This window comes from Lithobates pipiens, unplaced genomic scaffold (assembly GCF_037356315.1).
Source record: "Lithobates pipiens isolate NorthernLeopardFrog02 unplaced genomic scaffold, aLitPip1_a1.2 Scaffold_22, whole genome shotgun sequence".
Taxonomy (NCBI): Eukaryota; Metazoa; Chordata; class Amphibia; order Anura; family Ranidae; genus Lithobates; species Lithobates pipiens.
The window spans coordinates 42,436,042-42,453,547 of record NW_027507784.1 but is presented as its reverse complement, the minus strand read 5'-3'; positions in this window follow the sequence as shown (position 1 = coordinate 42,453,547).

The following is a 17,506-nucleotide window of genomic DNA, read 5'->3' as shown; positions in this document are numbered from 1 at the left end:
TATGGAGCCCCCCCGGGATCTGCAGTGGGGATGTCAGATTTTTCTTTGTTGTCTGATGAAGAGATGAAATCACTGACCAAAAATAACCTGCTGGTGTCCTGCACTTCCCACATTGAACACTAGATGTCGCGGTGTACACTGTGTTGTATTGGGAACGTTTGTTTGGGTGGAACACTTTATTCCGGTCATGTGTTCCCCGGCTCATTGTTTATGTTGTGCACACAGTGTGTGGTGGGCGGACAAGGTGTGATCGGTGTGTTCTCCTCAGATGTGTCCGGGATCCCCGGTGACAGATCATTCAATGAGACTCGTTATATCACCGGACACAGGGACACATGGGGCACGCGAGGGGGCCCTAAGATGGGCATGAGGGCAACAAGAAGCATACAGGAGGGGTACAGGGGCAAAAACAAGGACACGGGGGTACAGGGGCAACAAGAAAGATAAAGGAGGGGGTAAAGGGGCAACAAGAAGGTCTCAGGGGCCACAAGATGTAGGCGAGAGGGGCAAAAAGAAGGATACAGGAGGGGCTCAGGGGCCACACAAAGGATATAGGTGGGGTACAGGGGCAACAAGAAGGACATATGAGGAGTACAGGGGCAACAAAAAGGATACAGAAGGGGTACAGGGGCCACAAGAAGAACACATGAATAACACAGGGGCCACAAGAAGGATGCAGGGGGGCACAGGGGCAATACGAATTATACAGGAGGGGCAATAAAAAGGATACAGGAGAGGCACAAGGGCAATAAGGGTATAGGTGGGGCACAGGGGCATTAAGAAGGATACAGGAGAGGCACAGGGGCCACAAGAAGAACACAGGAATGACATAGGAGCCACACGTAGGACACAGGAGGGGCACAGGGGCCACAAGAAGGAGACCGGAGGGGCAATAAGAAGGATACAGGAGGGGCACAGGGTCAGTAAGAAGGATATAGGAGAGGCACAGAGACAATAAGAAGGATACAGGAGGGGCACAGGGTCAGTAAGAAGGATATAGGAGAGGCACAGAGACAATAAGAAGGATACAGGAGGGGTACAGGGGCAACAAGAAAGATACAGGAGGGGCAACGAGGAGGCTACAGGAGGGGGTACAGGGGCAACAAGAAGTATACAGGAGGGGTACAGGGTCAATAAGAAGGATACAGGAGGGGCACAGGGGCCACAAGAAGAACACATGAATGACACAGGGGCCTCAAGAAGGATACAGGATGGGCACAGGGGCCACAAGAATGACACAGGAGGGGCACAGGAGCCACAAGATGTAGACGAGAGGGGCACAGGGCCACAAGAAGGAGACCGGAGGGTCAATAAGAAGGATACAGGAGAGGCACAGGGAAAATAAGAAGGATACAGGAGGGGTACAGGGCCAACAAGAAGGATACAGGAGGGGTACAGGGGCAACAAGAAGGATACAGGAGGGGCAACGAGGAGGCTACAGGAGGGGGTACAGGGGCAACAAGAAGTATACAGCAGGGGTACAGGGTCAATAAGAAGGATACAGGAGGGGCACAGGGGCCACAAGATGTAGGCGAGAGGGGCAAAAAGAAGGATACAGGAGGGGCTCAGGGCCACACAAAGGATATAGGTGGGGTACAGGGGCAACAAGAAGGACATATGAGGAGTACAGGGGCAACAAGAAAGATACAGAAGGGGTACAGGGGCCACAAGAAGAACACATGAATGACACAGGGGCCACAAGAAGGATACAGGAGGGGTACAGGGGCAATATGAATTATACAGGAGGGGCAATAAAGAGGATACAGGAGAGGCACAGGGGCAATAAGGGTATAGGTGGGGCACAGGGGCATTAAGAAGGATACAGGAGAGGCACAGGGGCCACAAGAAGAACACAGGAATGACATAGGAGCCACACGTAGGACACAGGAGGGTCACAGGGGCCACAAGAAGGAGACCGGAGGGGCAATAAGAAGGATACAGGAGGGGCACAGGGTCAGTAAGAAGGATATAGGAGAGGCACAGGGACAATAAGAAGGATACAGGAGGGGTATAGGGGCAACAAGAAAGATACAGGTGGGGCAACGAGGAGGCTACAGGAGGGGGTACAGGGGCAACAAGAAGTATACAGGAGGGGTACAGGGTCAATAAGAAGAAAACAGGAGGGGCACAGGGGCCACAAGAAGAACACATGAATGACACAGGGGCCACAAGAAGGAAACAGGAGGGGCACAGGGGCAATACGAATTATACAGGAGGGGCAATAAAGAGGATACAGGAGCATGATGCAGGATGCAGATGCAGGAGGGGCCACAAGAAGGAAAACAGAAATTACACAAGGGCCACACAAAGGATACAGGAGAGGCACAGGGGCCACACGCAGGATATAGGAAGGGCACACAGGCAATAAGGATACAGGAGGGGCACAGGGGCAACAAGAAGGATACAGAAGGGGCACAGGGGCAACAAGAAGGATACACGAGGGGCACAGCAGCAACAAGGACACAGGAGGGGTACAAGGGCAACAAGAAGGACACAGGAGGGGTACAGGGGCAACAAGAAGGATACAGGAGGGGCACAGCAGCAACAAGAAGGATACAGGAGGGGCACAGCAGCAACAAGGATACAGGAGTCGTACAGGGGCAACAAGAAGGATACAGGAGGGGTACAGGGGCAACAAGAAGCACACAGGAGGGGTACAGGGGCAACAAGAAGGACACAGGAGTGGAACAGGGGCCACAAGAAGAACACAGGAATGACACATGGCCCACATGTAGGATACAGGAGGGACACGGGGGCCACAAGAAGCATACAGGAGGGGCACGGGGGCCACAAGAAGCATACAGGAGGGGCACAGGGCAACAAGAAGGATACAGGAAGGGCACAGGCGCCACAAGAAGGATACAGGACGGGCACTAAGAATGTACAGGAGGGGCACAGGGCAACAAGAAGGATACAGGAAGGGCACAGGGGCCACAAGTAAGATACAGGAGGGGCACAGGGGCCACAAGAAGGACAGAGAAATTACACAAGGGCCACACAAAGGATACAGGAGAGGCACAGGGGCCACACGTAGGATACAGAAAGGGCACACAGGCAATAAGGATACAGGAGGGGCACAGGGGCAATATGAAGGATACAGGAGGGGCACAGGGGCAACAAGAATGATACAGGAGGGGCACAGGGGCAACAAGAATGATACAGGAGGGGCAAGAAGAATGATACAGGAGGGGCACAGCAGCAACAAGAAGGATACAGGAGGGGTACAGGGGCAGCAAGAAGGACACAGGAGGGGTACAGGGGCACATAGAAGGATACAGAACGGGCAACAAGAAGGGGCACGGGCAACAAGAGGGATACGGGAGGGACACAGGGGCCACACAAAGGATTCAGGAGGGGTACAGGGGCAACAATAAGGATACAGGAGGGGCTACAAGAAGAATACAGGAGGGGTACAGGATTAATAAGAAGGATACAGGAGGGGCACAGCAGCGACAAGAAGGGTACAGGAGGTGCACAGGGGCAAAAAGAAGGATAAAGAAATGACACAGGGTCCACACAAAGGATACAGGAGAGGCACAGGGGCCACAAGTAGGATACAGGAGGGGCACACAGGCAACAAGAAGGATACAGGAGGGGCACAGGGGCAACAAGAAGGATACAGGAGGGGCACTAAGAAGGATACAGGAGGGGCACAGGGGCAACAAGAAAGGATACAGGAGGGGCACAGGGGCCACAAGAAGCATACAGGAGGGGTACAGGGACAACATGAAGAACAAAGGAGGGGTACAGGGGCAATAAGAAGGATACAGGCGGGGCACAGCAGCAACAGGAGGGGCACAGGGGCAACAAGGACGACACAGGAGGAGTACAGGGGGCAACAAGAAGGATACAGGAGGGGCATAGGGGCAAAAAGAAGGATACAGAAATGACACAGGGGCCACAAAAAGGATACAGAAGAGGCACAGGGTCCACATGTAGGATACAGGAGGGGCACACGGGCAATAAGAAGGATACAGGGGGGGCACAGGGGCAACAAGATGGATACAGGAGGGCCACAGGGGCCACACAAAGGATACAGGAGGGGTACACGGACAACATGAAGAACAAAGGAGGGGTACAGGGGCAACATGAAGGATACAGGAGGGGTACAAGGGCAACAAGAAGAACGCAGGAAGGGCACAGGGGCAACAAGAAGGACACAGGAGGGGTAGAGGGGCAATAAGAAGGATAAAAGAGGGACACAGGGGCTACACAAAGGATACAGGAGGGGCATCAAGAAGGACACACAAGGGGCATAGGGGCAACAAGAAGGACACAGGAGGGGAACAGGGGCCACAGGAATGACACAGGGGCCACACGCAGGATACAAGAGGGGCACCGGGGCCACAAGAAGGATACAGGAGGAGTACGGGGGCAATAAGAAGGATACAGGAGGGGCGCAGGGCAACAAGAAGGATACAGGAGAGGCACAGGGGTCACAAGAAGGATACAGAAATGACACAAGGGCCACACAAAGGATACAGGAGAGGCACAGGGGCCACAAGTAGGATACAAGAGGGGCACATGGGCAATAAGAAGGATACAGGAGGGGCACATGGGCAATAAGAAGGATACAGGAGGGGCACATGGGCAATAAGAAGGATACAGGAGGGGCACATGGGCAATAAGAAGGATACAGGAGGGGCACAGGGGCAACAAGAAGGATACAGGAGGGGCACAGGGGCAACAAGAAGGATACAGAAGGGGCACAGGGGCAACAAGAAGAATACAGGAGGGTTATAGGGTCAATAAGGATACAGGAGGGGCACAGGGGCAATAAGAAGGATAAAGGAGGGGCAACAAGAAGGATACAGGAGGGACAGAGGGGCCACATAAAGGATACAGGAGGGGTACAGGGTCAATAAGAATGATACAGGAGGGGCAACGAGGTGGCTACAGGAGAGGGTACAGGGGCAACAAGAAGTATACAGGAGGGGTACAGGGTCAATAAGAAGGATATAGGAGAGGCACAGGGACAATAAGAAGGATACAGGAGGGGTACAGGGGCAACAAGAATGATACAGGAGGGGCAACGAGGAGGCTACAGGAGGGGGTACAGGGGCAACAAGAAGTATACAGGAGGGGTACAGGGTCAATAAGAAGGATACAGGAGGGGCACAGGGGCCTCAAGAAGGATACAGGAAGGGCACAGCGGCCACAAGTAAGATGCAGGAGGGGCCACAAGAAGGACACAGAAATTACACAAGGGCCACACAAAGGATACAGGAGAGGCACAGGGGCCACACGCAGGATACAGGAAGGGCACACAGGCAATAAGGATACAGGAGGGGCACAGGGGCAACAAGAAGGATACAGAAGGGGCACAGGGGCAACAAGAAGAATACAGGAGGGGTATAGGGTCAATAAGGATACAGGAGGGGCACAGGGGCAACAAGAAGGATACAAGAGGGGCACAGCAGCAACAAGGACACAGGAGGGGTACAAGGGCAACAAGAAGGACACAGGAGGGGTACAGGGGCAACAAGAAGGACACAGCAGGGGCAACAAGAAGGATACAGGAGGGGCACAGCAGCAACAAGAAGGATACAGGAGGGGCACAGCAGCAACAAGAAGGATACAGGATGGGCACAGCAGCAACAAGAAGGATACAGGAGTCGTACAGGGGCAACAAGAAGGATACAGGAGGGGTACAGGGGCAACAAGAAGGACACAGGAGTGGAACAGGGGCCACAAGAAGAACACAGGAATGACACATGGCCCACATGTAGGATACAGGAGGGGTACAGGGTTAATAAGAAGGATACAGGAGGGGCACAGCAGCGACAAGAAAGGTACAGGAGGTGCACAGGGGCAAAAAGAAGGATAAAGAAATGACACGGTCCACACAAAGGATACAGGAGAGGCACAGGGGCCACAAGTAGGATACAGGAGGGGCACACAGGCAACAAGAAGTATAAAGGAGGGGCACACAGGCAACAAGAAGGATACAGGAGGGGCACAGGGGCATCAAGAAGGATACAGGAGGGGCACTAAGAAGGATACAGGAGGGGCACTAAGAAGGATACAGGAGGGGCACAGGGGCAACAAGAAAGGATACAGGAGGGGCACAGGGGCCACAAGAAGCATACAGGAGGGGTACAGGGACAACATGAAGAACAAAGGAGGGGTACAGGGGCAATAAGAATGATACAGGCGGGGCACAGCAGCAACAGGAGGGGCACAGGGGCAACAAGGACGACACAGGAGGAGTACAGGGGGCAACAAGAAGGATACAGGAGGGGCACAGGGGCAAAAAGAAGGATACAGAAATGACACAGGGGCCACAAAAAGGATACAGAAGAGGCACAGGGTCCACATGTAGGATACAGGAGGGGCACACGGGCAATAAGAAGGATACAGGGGGGGCACAGGGGCAACAAGATGGATACAGGAGGGCCACAGGGGCCACACAAAGGATACAGGAGGGGTACACGGACAACATGAAGAACAAAGGAGGGGTACAGGGGCAACATGAAGGATACAGGAGGGGTACAAGGGCAACAAGAAGAACGCAGGAAGGGCACAGGGGCAACAAGAAGGACACAGGAGGGGTAGAGGGGCAATAAGAAGGATAAAAGAGGGGCACAGGGGCTACACAAAGGATACAGGAGGGGCATCAAGAAGGACACACAAGGGGCATAGGGGCAACAAGAAGGACACAGGAGGGGAACAGGGGCCACAAGAAGAACACAGGAATGACACAGGGGCCACACGCAGGATACAAGAGGGGCACCGGGGCCACAAGAAGGATACAGGAGGAGTACGGGGGCAATAAGAAGGATACAGGAGGGGCACAGGGCAACAAGAAGGATACTGGAGGGGAACAGGGGCCACAGATAGGATACAGGAGAGGCACAGGGGTCACAAGAAGGATACAGAAATGACACAAGGGCCACACAAAGGATACAGGAGAGGCACAGGGGCCACAAGTAGGATACAAGAGGGGCACATGGGCAATAAGAAGGATACAGGAGGGGCAACAAGAAGGATACAGGAGGGGCACAGGGGCAACAAGAAGAATACAGGAGGGGTATAGGGTCAATAAGGATACAGGAGGGGCACAGGGGCAATAAGAAGGATAAAGGAGGGGCAACAAGAAGGATACAGGAGGGACAGAGGGGCCACATAAAGGATACAGGAGGGGTACAGGGTCAATAGGAATGATACAGGAGGGGCAACGAGGTGGCTACAGGAGGGGGTACAGGGGCAACAAGAAGTATACAGGAGGGGTACAGGGTCAATAAGAAGGATATAGGAGAGGCACAGGGACAATAAGAAGGATACAGGAGGGGCACAGCGGCCACAAGTAAGATGCAGGAGGGGCCACAAGAAGGACACAGAAATTACACAAGGGCCACACAAAGGATACAGGAGAGGCACAGGGGACACGCGCAGGATACAGGAAGGGCACACAGGCAATAAGGATACAGGAGGGGCACAGGGGCAACAAAAAGGATACAGAAGGGGCACAGGGACAACAAGAAGAATACAGGAGGGGTATAGGGTCAATAAGGATACATCAGGGGCACAGGGGCAACAAGAAGGATACAAGAGGGGCACAGCAGCAACAAGGACACAGGAGGGGTACAGGGGCAACAAGAAGGACACAGCAGGGGCAACAAGAAGGATACAGGAGGGGCACAGCAGCAACAAGAAGGATACAGGAGGGGCACAGCAGCAACAAGAAGGATACAGGAGGGGCACAGCAGCAACAAGAAGGATACAGGAGTCGTACAGGGGCAACAAGAAGGATACAGGAGGGGTACAGGGGCAACAAGAAGGACACAGGAGTGGAACAGGGGCCACAAGAAGAACACAGGAATGACACATGGCCCACATGTAGGATACAGGAGGGGCACGGGGGCCACAAGAAGCATACAGGAGGGGCACAGGGCAACAAGAAGGATACAGGAAGGGCACAGGTGCCACAAGAAGGATACAGGACGGGCACTAAGAATGTACAGGAGGGGCACAGGGCAACAAGAAGGATACAGGAAGGGCACAGGGGCCGCAAGTAAGATACAGGAGGGGCACAGGGGCCACAAGAAGGACAGAGAAATTACACAAGGGCCACACAAAGGATACAGGAAGGACACACAGGCAATAAGGATACAGGAGGGGCACAGGGGCAATATGAAGGATACAGGAGGGGTACAGGGGCAACAAGAATGATACAGGAGGGGCACAGCAGCAACAAGAAGGATACAGGAGGGGTACAGGGGCACATAGAAGGATACAGAACGGGCAACAAGAAGGGGCACGGGCAACAAGAAGGATACAGGAGGGGCACAGGGGCAACAAGAGGGATACGGGAGGGACACAGGGGCCACACAAAGGATTCAGGAGGGGTACAGGGGCAACAATAAGGATACAGGAGGGGCTACAAGAAGAATACAGGAGGGGTACAGGATTAATAAGAAGGATACAGGAGGGGCACAGCAGCGACAAGAAGGGTACAGGAGGTGCACAGGGGATAAAAAGAAGGATAAAGAAATGACACAGGGTCCACACAAAGGATACAGGAGAGGCACAGGGGCCACAAGTAGGATACAGGAGGGGCACAGCAGCGACAAGAAGGGTACAGGAGGTGCACAGGGGATAAAAAGAAGGATAAAGAAATGACACAGGGTCCACACAAAGGATACAGGAGAGGCACAGGGGCCACAAGTAGGATACAGGAGGGGCACAGGGGCAACAAGAAGGATACAGGAGGGGCACAGGGGCAACAAGAAAGGATACAGGAGGGGCACAGGGGCCACAAGAAGCATACAGGAGGGGTACAGGGACAACATGAAGAACAAAGGCGGGGTACAGGGGCAATAAGAAGGATACAGGCGGGGCACAGCAGCAACAGGAGGGGCACAGGGGCAACAAGGACGACACAGGAGGAGTACAGGGGCAACAAGAAGGATACAGGAGGGGCACAGGGGCAAAAAGAAGGATACAGGAGGGCCACAGGGGCCACACAAAGGATACAGGAGGGGTACACGGACAACATGAAGAACAAAGGAGGGGTACAGGGGCAACATGAAGGATACAGGAAGGGTACAAGGGCAACGAGAAGAACGCAGGAAGGGCACAGGGGCAACAAGAAGGACACAGGAGGGGTAGAGGGGCAATAAGAAGGATAAAAGAGGGGCACAGGGGCTACACAAAGGATACAGGAGGGGCATCAAGAAGGACACACAAGGGGCATAGGGGCAACAAGAAGGACACAGGAGGGGAACAGGGGCCACAAGAAGAACACAGGAATGACACAGGGGCCACACGCAGGATACAGGAGGGGCACCGGGGCCACAAGAAGGATACAGGAGGAGTACGGGGGCAATAAGAAGGATACAGGAGGGGCACAGGGCAACAAGAAGGATACTGGAGGGGAACAGGGGCCACAGGTAGGATACAGGAGAGGCACAGGGGTCACAAGAAGGATACAGAAATGACACAAGGGCCACACAAAGGATACAGGAGAGGCACAGGGGCCACAAGTAGGATACAAGAGGGGCACATGGGCAATAAGAAGGATACAGGAGGGGCACAGGGGCAACAAGAAGGATACAGGAGGGGCACAGGGGCAACAAGAAGAATACAGGAGGGGTATAGGGTCAATAAGGATACAGGAGGGGCACAGGGGCAATAAGAAGGATAAAGGAGGGGCAACAAGAAGGATACAGGAGGGACAGAGGGGCCACATAAAGGATACAGGAGGGGTACAGGGTCAATAAGAAGGATACAAGAGGGGCACACGGGAAATAAGGAAGATACAGGAGGGGCAACAAGAAGGATACAGGAGGACCACGGGCCACACAAAGGATACAGGAGGGGTACAAGGGCAACAGGAAGGATACAGGAGGGGCACAGGGGCAACAGGAAGGATACAGGAGGGGCACAGGGGCAACAGGAAGGATACAGGAGGGGCACAGGGGTAACAAGAAGGATACAGGAGGGGCACAAGGGCCCCAAGAAGGACACAGAAGGGGCACAGGGGCCACACAAAGGATACAGGAGGGGCACAGGGGCAACATGAAGGATACAGGAGGGGCACATGGGCAATAAGAAGGATACAGGAGGGGCACAGGGGCAACAAGATGGATACAGGAGGGGCACAGGGGCCACACAAAGGATACAGGAGGGGTACAGGGACAACATGAAGAACAAAGGAGGGGTACAGGGACAACATGAAGAACAAAGGATGGGTACAGGGGCAATAAGAAGGATACAGGAGGGTTACAAGTGCAACAAGAAGGATACAGGAGGGGTATAGGGGCAACAAGAAGAACACAGGAGGGGCACAGGGGCAACAAGAAGGACATGGGAGGGGTAGAGGGGCAACAAGAAGGATACAGGAGGGGCACAGGGGCAACAAGAAGGATACAGGAGGGGCACAGGGGCAATAAGAAGGATACAGGAGGGGCACAGGGGCAACAAGGACACAAGAATGACACAGGGGCCACAAGAAGGATACAGGAGGGGAACAGCAGCACCAGGAGGGGTACAGGGGCAACAAGAAGGACACAGGAGGGGTAAAGGGGCAACAAGAAGGATACAGGAGGGACACAGGGGCAAAAAGATGGATACAGAAATAACACAGGGGCCACACAAAGGATACAGAAGAGGCACGGGGCAATAAGAAGGATACAGGAGGGGTACAAGGGCAACAAGAAGAACACAGGAAGGGCACAGGGGCAACAAGAAGGACACAGGAGGGGTAGAGGGGCAATAGGAAGGACACAGGAGGGGCACAGGGGCAACAAGAAGGACATGGGAGGGGCACAGGGGCAACAAGAAGGATACAGGAGGGGCACAGGGGCAACAAGAAGGATACAGGAGGGGCACAGGGGCAATAAGAAGGATACAGGAGGGGCACAGGGGCAACAAGGACACAAGAATGACACAGGGGCCACAAGAAGGATACAGGAGGGGAACAGCAGCACCAGGAGGGGTACAGGGGCAACAAGAAGGACACAGGAGGGGTACAGGGGCAACAAGAAGGATACAGGAGGGACACAGGGGCAAAAAGATGGATACAGAAATAACACAGGGGTCACACAAAGGATACAGAAGAGGCACGGGGCAATAAGAAGGATACAGGAGGGGTACAAGGGCAACAAGAAGAACACAGGAAGGGCACAGGAGGGGTAGAGGGGCAATAAGAAGGATACAAGAGGGGCACAGGGGCCACACAAAGGATACAGGAGGGGCACAGGGGCAACAAGAAGGACACAGGAGGGGCACAGGGGCAACAAGAAGGACACAGGAGGGTCACAGGGGCAACAAGAAGGACACAGGAGGGGCATAGGGGCAACAAGAACGACACAGGAAGGGAACGGGCCACAAGAAGAACACAGGAATGACACAGGGGCCACACGTAGGATACAGGAGGGGTACAGGGGCAATAAGAAGGATACAGGAGGGGCACAGGGCAACAAGAAGGATACTGGAGGGGCACAGGTAGGATACAGGAGGGGCACAGGGGCCACAAGAAGGATACAGAAATGACACGAGGGCCACACAAAGGATACAGGAGAGGCACAGGGGCCACAAGTAGGATACAGGAGGGGCAACAAGAAGCATACAGGAGGGACACAGGGGCCACACAAAGGATACAGGAGGGGTACAGGGGCAACAAGGATGATACAGGAGGGGCACAGGGGCAGCAAGAATGATACAGGCGGGGCACAGGGGCAACAAGAAGGATACAGGAAGGACAGAGGGGCCACATAAAGGATACAGGAGGGGTACAGGGTCAATAAGAAGAATACAGGAGGGGCACAGGGGCAATAAGAAGGACACAGGAGGGGCACAGGGGCAATAAGAAGGATACAGGAGGGGCACATGGGCAATAAGAAAGATACAGGAAGGGGCACAGGGGCAACAAGAAGGATACAGGAAGGGGCACAGGGGCAGCAAGAAGGATACAGGAGGGGCACAGGGGCAACAAGAAGGATACAGGAAGGGCACAGCAGCGACAAGAAGGATACAGGAGAGGCACAGGGGCCACAAGTAGGATACAGGAGGGGCACAGGGGCAAAAGGAAAGATACAGGAGGGGCAAAAAGAAGGATACATGAGGGGCACAGGAGCCACAAGAAGGATACAGGAGGGGCACAGGGGCCCCAAGAAGGACACAGAAATGACACAAGAGCCACACGTAGGATATAGAAGGGGCACGGGCCACACTTAGAATACAGGAGGGGCACAGGGGCAATAAGAAGGATACAGGAGGGGCACAGGAGCAAAAGAAGGATGCAAGAGGGGGAAAGGGACAACAAGAAGGACACAGGAGGGGTACAGGGCAACAAAAAGGATACGGGGCAACAAGAAAAACACAGGAGGGGAACAGGGGCCACAAGAAGAACACAGGAATGACACATGGCCCACATGTAGGATACAGGAGGGGCACGGGGGCCACAAGAAGGGTACAGGAGGGGTACAGGGGCACCAAGAATGTACAGGAGGGGCACAGGACAACAAGAAGGATACAGGAGGGACACGGGCCCCACAAAGGATACAGGAGGGGCAACAAGGAGGATACATGAGGGGCACAGGAGCCACAAGAAGGATACAGGAGGGGCATAGGGGCCCCAGGAAAGACACAGAAATGACACAAGAGCCACACGTAGGAGACAGGAGGGGCACAGAGGCCACACTTAGGATACAGGAGGGGCACAAGGGGCAATAAGAAGCATGCAGGAGGGCCATAGGGGCAAAAAGAAAGATGCAGGAAGGGCACAGGGGCAAAAAGGATATAGGTGGGGCACAGGGGCAATAAGAAGGATACAGGAGGGGCACAGGGGCAACAAGAATGATACAGGAGGGGCACAGGGGCAACAAGAAGGACACGGGCCACAAGAAGAATACAGGAGGGACACAGGGGCAATAAGAAGGATACAGGAGGGGCACCGGGGCAATAAGAAGGATACAGGAGGGGCAATAAGAAGGATACAGAAGGGGCAACAATAAGGACACAGGAGGGGCACAGGGGCCACAAGAAGAACACAGGAATGTCACAGGGGCCACATGTAGGATACAGGAGGGGCACAGGGGCCACATGTAGGATACAGGAATGACACAGGGGCCACATATAGGATACAGGAGGGGCACAGGGGCCACAAGAAGGATACAGGAGGGGCACAGAGGAAACAAGAAGGATAGAGGAAGGGCACAGGGGCCACAAGAAGGACACAGGAGGGGCCACAAGAAGGAGAAAAAATGGGTCACGAGAGGGCCACAAGAAGGACACAGGAGGGACACAGTTAGGGCCACAAGAAGGAGACAAAGGGGCTCTAATGCCGCGTACACACGACGGGTCTTTCCGGCAGACTCGGTCCGACGCAATCAGTCCGTCGGACAATCCGATCGTGTTTGGGATTGTCTGACCGTTTTAAAAAAAAAATCAGACGGACCTAGAAATAGAACATGTTTCAAATCTATCCGACGGACTAAAAATCGGGAAAACCGTTCCTCTGTATGCTGGTCCGACAGACCAAATAGGACGCAAGGGCAGCTATTGGCTACTGGCTATTGAACTTCCTTATTTAGTCCCGTTTACACCATCACGTTCAAAATCAACGGACTTTCCACCGGACTTAGTCCGTTCGTGTGTGGGAAAGTCTGTCGGACCTCCGTCGTGAAGACCGTCGGACCTGGTCCGTCGAAAAGTCCGGTCGTGTGTACGCGGCGTAAGAGGAGCACGGGCTGTAAGTGCCGGTTCACACTAGCGCGATGCGAGAACCCTGCGAATCATGTGCGGGTTCCCGCATCGCTCCCGACACGCACAGCAGTTCACACTGCCATATGCAAACTGCTGGGGAGTGTCATTATATGTTAACGACACCCCCATTTCAGCTTGCGTATCGCACTGCGAACTGACAGTTCGGACATGAATCGGATCTCATACGTGTGAACACACATGTGATCCGATTCTGGTCCGAGCAGAAAAAAGGGTCCTGTGCGTGTTTGCATCAAATGCGGTGCGATATCAGCCATACTATCTGTATGGCTGACGTCGCACCCGCACAGACATCGCATGTAATGTGAACAGCAGTGCGCTGCGAATTACATGTGATGTCTGGCATCGCGCTAGTGTGAACCGGCACTAAGAGGGACACAGGAATGCGACAGGAGGGGCACAATTTTAAAGAAAATAAAAAACAATATTTTTTACTTTTTGTTATAATAAATATCCCCCAAAAAAAAAAAACACACAAAAAAACTTCTTCCTCAGTTCAGGCCAATATGTATTCTACATATTTTTGTTAAAATCGTAATAAGCGTATATCGATTGGTTTGCGCAAAAGTCATAGCGTCTACAAAATAGGGGATAGAGTTATGGGATTTTTATAATTTATTTTTTTACTAGTAGTGGCGGCGATCAGTGATTTTTAGCGGGACCCACCCCCCGTCGCTCTTAAAGTGGCCAGCGTACACCTACAGCAATTTGTGCAGGGGAGCCAACCTGGCGCGGTATAATGATGGCGACTGGTCGACAACCGATCAGTGTTTTTTTTTTTTTTTTTTTTTTCTAGTTGTCACTGCGCTACTTTAACTAGTAATTGCGCAGTCATGCAACACTGTACCCAAATTAAATTTTATATATATTTATATATATATATAATGTATGTATATGTATAATTTTTTTTTTTTTTTTGATCACCTCCTGGGTTTTTAATTTTTTGCTAAATAAACAAATAAACACCAAAAATTTGGGGGAGAAAATGGCATTTTCTACTTTCTGTTATAAAAAAAAAAAAATCCAATAAAATAATTTTTTTGCTAAATTTAGGCCAAAATGTATTCTGCTACATGTCTTTTGGTAGAGAAAATCCCAATCGGGGTATATTATTTAGTCTGTAGGAATGGAAAAGAAAAGGACCTGGGGGTCCTAGTTAGGGGTGCAACAGATCGTCACCGATCCGCTTAACCCGAATTGGTCACCCTGTTCGGATCGGCACAAGCCACGATCGGCAGAGAGCGTTCCGTGGCCTCGGCCTTAGGAACTACCTTTCCATACCCAGCCATACTCTGCAATACTCGGTAGTACCCAGCCATGCTCAGCCGTACCCAGCCATACTCAGCCAATATTACAGTGGGGTGGTGGAATTTTCACAGGTTTTTGGAAATTTAATTATTATTCGCTGATCCAAAAAAATGATCCGATCCGTGAGTTTTTTGATCCGTTGCACCCCTAGTCCTAGTAGATGATAGGCTCATCAATGACATGCAATGCCAAGCTGCTGCCAACAAACAGAATATTGGCATTAAAAAAGGGAATCAACTCCAGAGATAAAAGGATAATTCTCCCGCTCTACAAGACTCTGGTCCAGCCGCACCTGGAGTATGCTGTCCAGTTCTGGGCACCAGTCCTCAGGAAGGATGTACTGGAAATGGAGGGAGTACAAAGAAGGGCAACAAAGCTGATAAAGGGTCTGGAGGGTATTAGTTATGAGGAAAGGTTGTGAGCACTGAACTTATTCTCTCTGGAGAAGAGACGCTTGAGAGGGGATATGATTTAAATACACAAATACTGTACTGGTGACCCCACAATAGGGATAAAACTTTTTCGCAGAAGGGAGTTTAACAAGACTCTTTGCCACTCATTAAAATTAGAAGAAAAGAGGTTTAACCTTAAACTACATAGAGGGTTCTTTACTGTAAGAGCGGCAAGGATGTGGAATTCCCTTCCACAGGCGGTGGTCTCAGCGGGGAGCATCGATAATTTCAAGAAACTATTAGATAAACACCTGAACGTTTGCAACATACAGGGATATACAATGTAATACTGACATATTATCTCACACACACATAGGTTGGACTTGATGGACTTGTGTCTTTTTTCAACCTCACCTACTATGAAATTAAATCAAATTTTTTTTCTACCTTAACCACTTGCTTACTGGGCACTTAAACACCCTTCCTGCCCAGACCAATTTTCAGCTTTCGGTGCTCTCACACTTTGAATGACAATTACTCAGTCATGCAACACTGTACCCAAATGAATTTTGTGTCCTTTTTTTCCCACAAATAGAGCTTTCTTTTGGTGGTATTTGATCACCTCTGGGGTTTTTATTTTTTGCGCTATAAATGAAAAAAGACCGAAAATTTTGAAAAAAAACGCATATTTCTTTGTTTCTGTGACAGAATTATGCAAATTATTAATTTTTCTTCATAAATTTTGGCCACAATTTATACTGCTACATGTCTTTGGTAAAAATAACCCAAATTAGTGGATATTATTTGGTCTTTGTGAAAGTTAGAGAGTCTACAAGCTGTGGTGCGAATCGCACAAAATTGATCACATCTGATGTACTGGTGACCTATCTCGCTTCTTGTGACCCGAACAAGTCAGGAAAGTACAAATACCCCCCAAATGACCCCTTTTTGGAAAGTAGACATTCCAAGGTATTTAGTAAGAGGCATGGTGAGCTTTTTGATGTTGTCATTTTTTTCCCACAATTCTTTGCAAAATGAAGATTTTTCATTTTCTTTATTTTTCTCCACAAAATTGTCATTGTAATAGGTTATTTCTCTCACGTGGCATGTGTATACCACAAATGACACCCCCCAAAAAATTCTGCTACTCCTCCTGAGTATTACAATACCACATGTGTGGGACTTTTTCACAGCCTGGCCACATAGAGAGGCCCAACATGCAGGGAGCGCCATCACGTGTTCTAGAAGCATAAATTACACATCTAACTTGTTGACTACTTATTACACTTTTGAAATACCAGGACAATGACACGTGACACTGATGACAGATGGCACTGATACGTGGCAATGATGACACTTATACGTGGCACTGATAACACGTGGCACTGATGACAGATGACACTAATATGTGGCACTGATGACACATGGCACTAATACGTGGCACTGATGACACGTGGCACTAATACGCGGCACTGATGACACGTGGCACTAATATGTGGCACTGATGACACGTGGCACTAATACGTGGCACTGATGACACGTGGCACTAATACGTGCCACCGGTGACAGATGGCACTAATACGTGGCACCAATGACGCGTGACACTGATGACAGATGGCACTGATAAGTGGCATTGATGACACGTGACACTGACAACAGATGGCACGTGACACTGACAGGTGGCACTGATGACAAATGCCACTGATACGTGGCACTGATGACAGATGGCACTAATACGTGGCACTGATGACAGATGGCACTATGTGGCACTAATAACACGTGGCACTGATGACAGATGCCACTTATACGTGGCACTGATGACAGATGGCACTGGGGACAAATGGCACTGACAACAGGTGGCACTGGGGACAGATAGCACTGCGGGCAGGTGGCACTGGGGTGGGGTGGATTGCACTGGGGTGGATGGCACTGGGGCGGATGGCACTGGGGCGGATGGCACTGGGGCAGGATGGCACTGGGGCAGGATGGCACTGGGGCGGATGGCACTGGGGCAGGATGGCACTGGGGCAGGATGGCACTGGGGGGGGCATGGCACTGGGGGGGGGTGGCACTGGGGG